The 6,954-nt window shown below is 38.5% G+C and overlaps 1 pseudogene; it reads left to right on the top strand.

Annotated features, from left to right (window-relative positions):
* The first annotated feature begins 428 nt into the window (after nt 1–428).
* Nucleotides 429–1,693, top strand: LOC102984582 (DNA primase small subunit-like; annotated as a pseudogene).
* The last annotated feature ends 5,261 nt before the right edge of the window (nt 1,694–6,954 follow it).

Raw genomic sequence — 6,954 nt, 5'->3', positions numbered from 1 at the left:
ACTAATAAGCAAATTCTGAACTCCATCTCAAGTTAATTCATACTCTGTGGAGCTCAGACTCCTGGCAGCAGTTCCACCTGAGCAGAAAGAGCAAATAAGCTTACCCTTCCCCCTCTATTTCAACCTCCTCGACCTCAGGCATACACGGGTTTTGGGGGTTTTGCAGCAGGCAAGTTGTAGTGTACTAAAAATCACCCTGAGAGCTTCCAGGTTGGTGAACAGTGGAGATTCGGGAGGAGGGGCGTGCCTGGGGAGTACCTGGGACATCCCGTCCCTTCCCACACACCTCACCCTGCCTCACGTATCTCTTCACCGGGCTGATAATTCTCAATATGCTCAAGGGCTCACCTTCCCGCAGAAGAACTTCTTTCTGGAATAGGCATGGCCTCCTTCTCTCCATCTGAGCGTTGGACCCACTGTCAGAGCGGATGGGCAGAGATGCTGCAGAGCCTCCGGGCGCCAGGCCATCTCCCAAGCGGGAGCTACAACTCCTGCGGGCGGCTGCAGATGGCCGCTGAGGCCACGACGCGCCTGCGCAGTGGCCGAGGCTGCGGTTTGAGGTTCCCGCCAATTCTCTGGGCCATCCGGCCTGGGACGAGTTCCGCGCTCTGTGGAGGCGCTGGACGCCGCCCAGCTGCCCAAGCTGCTTAAGCTTTATTACCAGAGGCTCTTTCCATATGCCCAGTACTGTCGCTGGCTCAACTATGGTGGAGTGATAAAGAATTACTGAATTACTTTCGAAACCGTGAATATTCATTTACGTTGGAAGGATATTTACTTTCACTACCAATCCTTCAACAACCAGAGTGATCTGGAAAAGAGGATGTAGACAAGTGTTCTAAGTGCTGGACTCTCATGACATCGGTCATATGGACCATCGACAGAGCCCTGAAGGAGGATTTGGGATTTAAGCATCGTCTCTGGGTATATTCTGGAAGGAGAGGTATTCATTGCTGGGTCTGGGATGAATCAGAAAATTGCCCTCTGAAGTACTTTCTGGGGTAGTTGAGTATTTGAGGCTTGTTAAGGGTGGCCAAGACGTTACAAAGTTCACCTAGGTGAAAAAATTAACCCTTTTGTCAGAAAATCTATAAACATAATAAAAAATACATTGACGAATATGACTTGATCAAGATATTCTTGAAAATAAAGCTGGAATAAGATTGTAGGCCTTGTTTCTGAAACAATTCATGATGAACATCAACAAAGCTTCCAAAATCATCACAGTTCGCTTCAGAGTTGGGAGCATTTGAAGAAGGTAGCCAGCAGGTGTCAGAATAACATCGAAAATGACAAATGTGGACCCTGGCTGTAGTGAGAGATCGCACTCCAGTACTGTTTTCCACAGCTGGATATCAGTATTAGCAAAGGAATCAACCATTGACTGAAGAGCCCTTTTAGTGTTCAACCTAAAACAGATTGCAGTGTGCTTATCGATTTACAGAAAGTAGATCAGTTTGATCCATTTACTGTACCAACCATAAGCGCCATGTGCCATGAATTGGATACTATTTCCACTAGTGAATAGGAAAAAGAGAAGGAAGCTGAATCTGATATTCAGCATAGAATCAGAGATTATAAGAAGACCAGCCTAGCTCCTTATGTAAAAGTTTCTGAACAGTTTCTTGAAAGTTTAAGTAAATCAACAAAAGGAGAAATTATTGAGAAGAGTGATTTACAGAAACACTTCTGAAGATAACAGCTCCCTTCAAACTACTGTGGATATCTTCTACCTTCAACCAAGAATCAAATACTTCAAGATCCATTTAATAAATATAGCAGAACCACATATGAATTTTATGCTCAAAGCAATCTTTTTTTCTTAAGAAATAATTATGTTGAAAAGATTCCTGAGACCACCAAAAGGTGAGTGTCAAGTTTCCTGGAAGGAGCCATAATGGGAAGAATAAGTGGATTGCAGATAAATTTGTAAAATTTAATATTGTACAAAGATAATTCTAAGATTTCTGATATGAATACACAGTTCTTCTGGTTGCCATATACAGAGGTAAGTGAGCAGTAATATGTCTAAAATTTTAATCTCAGTTCATTGGATACACCCTCCATATTTCTGGAGTGGATGTTCTAGGTGAATGAGGGCTTTGTCCTTAAGTCTTAGACACTTAAGTTAATTGTATGTGGAGCGTGTCACTTCCTAATTTTGCTCACTAATATTTTTATTGGTCAGAGTATAGCCCACTGACCATCTTTTAAAAATTATTTTGAACTACATATCTAAACCTACCAAAACTTCAAAAGATATGAGTTACTATATTACAATATTAGGGTCCAGTAGAGTATTTTTTACAGCTATTGCAATTGTAACTCCTAACTTCTTCCCTCAGAGAACAATTGGATTAGTCTACCTTAAAGAAGCAGCTTAGAAAAAATAACCAACTTCATTTCACCAACCTAAAACCTGTTGTATTTGTCAAAACACTTGGACTTTCCATATATCTAGTTACTTAAATTGAATTTTAAAGTTTTTGTTTCTTCCATGTTTGATTTTGTGTGATAGATTTTGAAGTGTCAGATTTATTTTGCTTGGTTTTACAACCAGTCTGAACAAAGCAGTTGTTCTGGTTTCCATTCTATCTTCTGAGAAACATTGAGAAACCAGCTTTTGGGCTAGTGCTTTCCGTGACAATGAAATTTTTCTTTCCTTTAACATTGTTTTCTCTGTAGGCACACAGTCTTTTTTTTTTTTTAATCTTTTGGTTTATATACAACAGATGCTATAATGTAGTCAACACATTTAAATGCCTTGCATTTCTTTCTTTTCTAATTTTTTAAAGAAATATTAAAGACTGTACAAAAACCAGATTCTCTGGATTGTGGTCTGTAGATGAGGATAAAGAAAGTGGCTCAGTAAGAAACCATCTAAACTAGAGTTTATCTGGGAGAAAACCCAGATCAGTGTTCCTTATGAGAAGCATTGAGGGTTTAGTCCCACCTAGTGTCCTAAACATGGAATCACATCTTGGAAATAAAATCTTATATGTCATGTGCAAGACTCAAAGACTAGGCAGCTAGCATGAGACTGGGCACTGACTCAAAGCAGGTGTAGTCAAAGGGATGTTTCTTGGTGTTTCTTTATTACTATCCTGAAAAACAACCATGCTAAAGAAGCTATTCTTAGATCTAAGGAATTTGCCAAATATTTACAGGGCCAATCTATAGAAGTACTCACTGATATATCAACTTTAAAAAATAGGAAGGTCTGAGATGATAGAAACCCTGATTTGGTAGAAATAAGAATGGATGGTGATGGCAGTCAGGATGGCAGTAACACCTGGGAATAAGAAAGTTCACACACATCTAAGGGTAATTTTACATATACATGAATGAGGTCATATTGTGTGGTTTTTGTTCTTTCTTTCTTTTAGTGCAAGTGGAAGATTTCAATACACCCATTTTGGAGTTGGATTGAGATAGTACACAAAAAACAGGTAGAGCTTCCCTGGTGGCGCAGTGGTTGGGAGCCCGCCTGCCGATGCGGGGGACGCGGGTTTGTGCCCCCGTCCGGGAGGATCCCGCGTGCCGCGGAGCGGCTGGGCCCGTGAGCCATGGCCGCTGGGCCTGAGCGTCCGGAGCCTGCGCTCCGCAACGGGAGAGGCCGCAGCAGTGAGAGGCCCGCATACCGGAAAAAAAACAAAAACAAAAAACAGGTGAAGACATACAGGCTATAAATAGTGCAATTGGTATATCTGATTACATAATTATGGCTATATATGTGAGGGGTCTTAAATTCACCAAATCGAGAATAATCTTTTGGAAATTAAAAAAAAATCGTGCACTTAGCTAAAATGAATATCTTAAATCCAAAAACTAAAATGTTTATATATCATATTCTCATAATATAATAAAACTAGAAAGAACTTTAATATCATAGTTATTGGGGAGTTAAGCAGCACACCCATCTCTTGGATCAAGGGAAACAGAAAAATAAAATTATAAACTAAAAATCAATGAAAAGGAGAATACTTTATAACTGAACCTAGGGGTTACAGAAAAAGCAGGATTGAGGCAAAATTGTACCCTCACAATACTTTGTTATTAATAAAAAAAGATGAAAAATAGAGGAGTTGGCCTTTACCTTAAGCTATTAGAAAAAGAATGACAATCTCAAATAAGGAAGAGAATTAGTAAAGGTGAAAAGGACTAATTTGCTTAAAAACATTTTATTAAGAAACAATAATATAAAACAAAAACATGCCTATTTGTGTCTGGTTGGAGCAGCCAAACACAGTATTATTTCAAAGTCATCGCAGCAAAGTTTTCAAAGTCTGACTGCCTCATAAACCCAAATCAGAGGCATTTTCACCTTTTTAACCATTACGTTTATCAAAATGTATCGATGCTCTAATTTTGAATTGCCATAAGTGTTTCTTACCACCCAAGTTGGGCCCATTTTGATGTTTCACATATTCCTGCACAGAGGTTAGGAGTGATTGCCAAACATTTTTTGTATAGGGCCCAAAAGTAAATATCTTCGGCTTTGTGAGAGGGTAGTGTCTGGCATCTGTCTCAACCACTCAACCTGCCATTGTTGCTCAAAAGCAGCCATAATCAATATATAAATGAAAAAAAATGTGGCTGTTTTCCAATACAAATTTGTTTATAAGAAAAAAAAGAGGAATTTGGGGATGAATTTGGCCTATGGGCTGTTTGCTGACTGTGGGTAAGAGTTTCTGATTTCAATAAGTGAACAGGAACCATTTATATGCATGTGAGTATATAAGCAAGTTCAATTCACAAAGAAGAAGATATTCAGCTGAGAATAATAATAGTGATAATAATAATTACAATTACTGTTATAGTTATTCTGGTGGGGCCTTTCTATAGGTCAGGCACTTTATATAGTGTTTTACATGTAATTTCTCGCTTAATATCCACGTCAACCTGTGAAGTAGGTACTGATATCATTGCCCTATGGCAGATGAAGAAATAGGGGTCTAGGCACTTAATATATTTATCCAATGTTCTAGTTGAAAGGTAGTAGTTTGGGATTTAAAGTCACGTCTGCTGAGTCCAAGTTCTAAACAGCTCCACAGAAATACTTGGAAGTCAGGGTGTCATATACCTGACAAGTCAGGGTATTTTTCCTGGGTGCAGGGAGCTATTTCTCCATGTTCATTTTTCTATGAAGGAACTTTCACTCCATTTCTCAGGAAAGAACATTTCATCACATCCTCCTTTCCCACCTTATTCCAGTATTGAGCTCTCCCCATGGTAGAAGAAGTGAGCATTCGGATTGAGTCTGCCCTTCCCTGAGTCACATAAGCATGAGGTTAGGACCCAGGCATTATGATTTAGGCAGCATGAACCCAATTATCTCTTGTCTTTTGGGAGAGAACTGTGTCTAGGAAAAGCTAATGCTTGCTCTTGTAAATTCCATGGAGTATGCAGAAGAAGCAGGGCTTCTTTTAGGCCCACCTCATCCACCTGCAATGAGACAGACAGGTCAGAGACCTGAGGGTCTCAAGTCCTGGGATCAAAATAAAGGTAGAAAGACCCTGCTATACTCTTCACTCCAGCTTTACTGGTAAAAATTCTGAGCCTATTTTAATACTCACTGGATTTTTGTCTGACTTAAATTGGTTAAGTTCCCAAAGATGGGAAGAGTGATTAATTAGGCTCCCTCAAACCTCTTGACAATAGGAACCATAGAGATTACAATACATGTCTGAGGCTACTTAAGAACAAGTCCGGATTGTTTCTGGAATGTTGTCATCTACCTAGAGTGTACCCAAAGGTAGAGTAACTCTAAAATCTGCTAATTTTCTCTCCATCTGACAACTTTTAAGAGAGTTTCTTAAATAATTGCCTATAATGAAGTTAATGGAAAACGAACAAATTACAGCCTGATCATGAAATGGGCTAGAACTGAACCTAATGAGACAATATGAAATTGCAAAAGACTGTGGAATGAATTACAAGGGTCAGTGGTCATCATTACTTAAATGAACTGTTTGACATGATGAAGTTCAACTGTGAAGTGATGATTGATGCAAGAACAAGTATGTAAAAGGAAGGATAGTCACCAGTCTCTGTTTTCATGGAGTTTTAATGTTCATCCTTAATGTAAGAAGAATTTAATTCAGGCCCAAAGATAAAGTCTTTAACTGAAAAAATAGTGGCAAGGCCAATAAGTTACTGAGCTGAGGAAAAAACTCATTTGTCTATGACATTTTAAATGGCTTCTTCTTTTAGATTCTAGATTCTAGAGATATTACCTAAGCCTATGACTCAGGACACTCATCAGAACTATGCTTTAATGCAATCAAACAGAAATAACAGATTCTCTTGGCATCATTTAGTGAGATCACAGCCTGTCAGTTTGCACTCTGCAGCTACTGGGAAAGCAAAACTTTGTTTGGGTTGTGAGAATTCTCCCTGAGTAAGTGTAACTGAGGTGAGAGGGATGTCTGGCAGGTAGAAAGTTTTTTCTTAAATTACTTTGAGGACTAAAACTCGTTAATCACACATCATTTAAGAAGCACAGTCAGAAGATACTTTGGAATTATTCCTGGTTTATCTACATAGCATCAGTAACAATATATAAAGAATATAGGTTTTTTTCCCCAATCTGTTGTGTTTGAGTATAAGATTATACCAAGATATGAATTCTTTCCACTGTTATTTAAATATAAATTCAATCAGCCTCGGAAAGCTTCTGACCAGCAGATAGATAGCATAGATGGACAACAAATGGGAAAAGATAAACATGTATTAATTGGAAACAATGAAGAAATTGAGTTTTGGATTATGGGTAAATTAATGAAAGACTGTACTATAGTGGAAAATATACTACTTGAACTGTAAATTATAGTTTAGGATATGGATGAAGGGAGTAATTAACACAGAGGAAAATGTAAACATTGCTTCTAGAAAAGTTTGTTTTGAACAATATAATTCCAGAATGCCTTTTATGTAATAAAGTTTATATATCAA

The sequence above is a fragment of the Physeter macrocephalus genome, chromosome 2 (genome assembly GCF_002837175.3).
Source record: "Physeter macrocephalus isolate SW-GA chromosome 2, ASM283717v5, whole genome shotgun sequence".
NCBI lineage: Eukaryota > Metazoa > Chordata > Mammalia > Artiodactyla > Physeteridae > Physeter > Physeter macrocephalus.
This window is presented reverse-complemented; position numbering and strand designations above follow the sequence as displayed.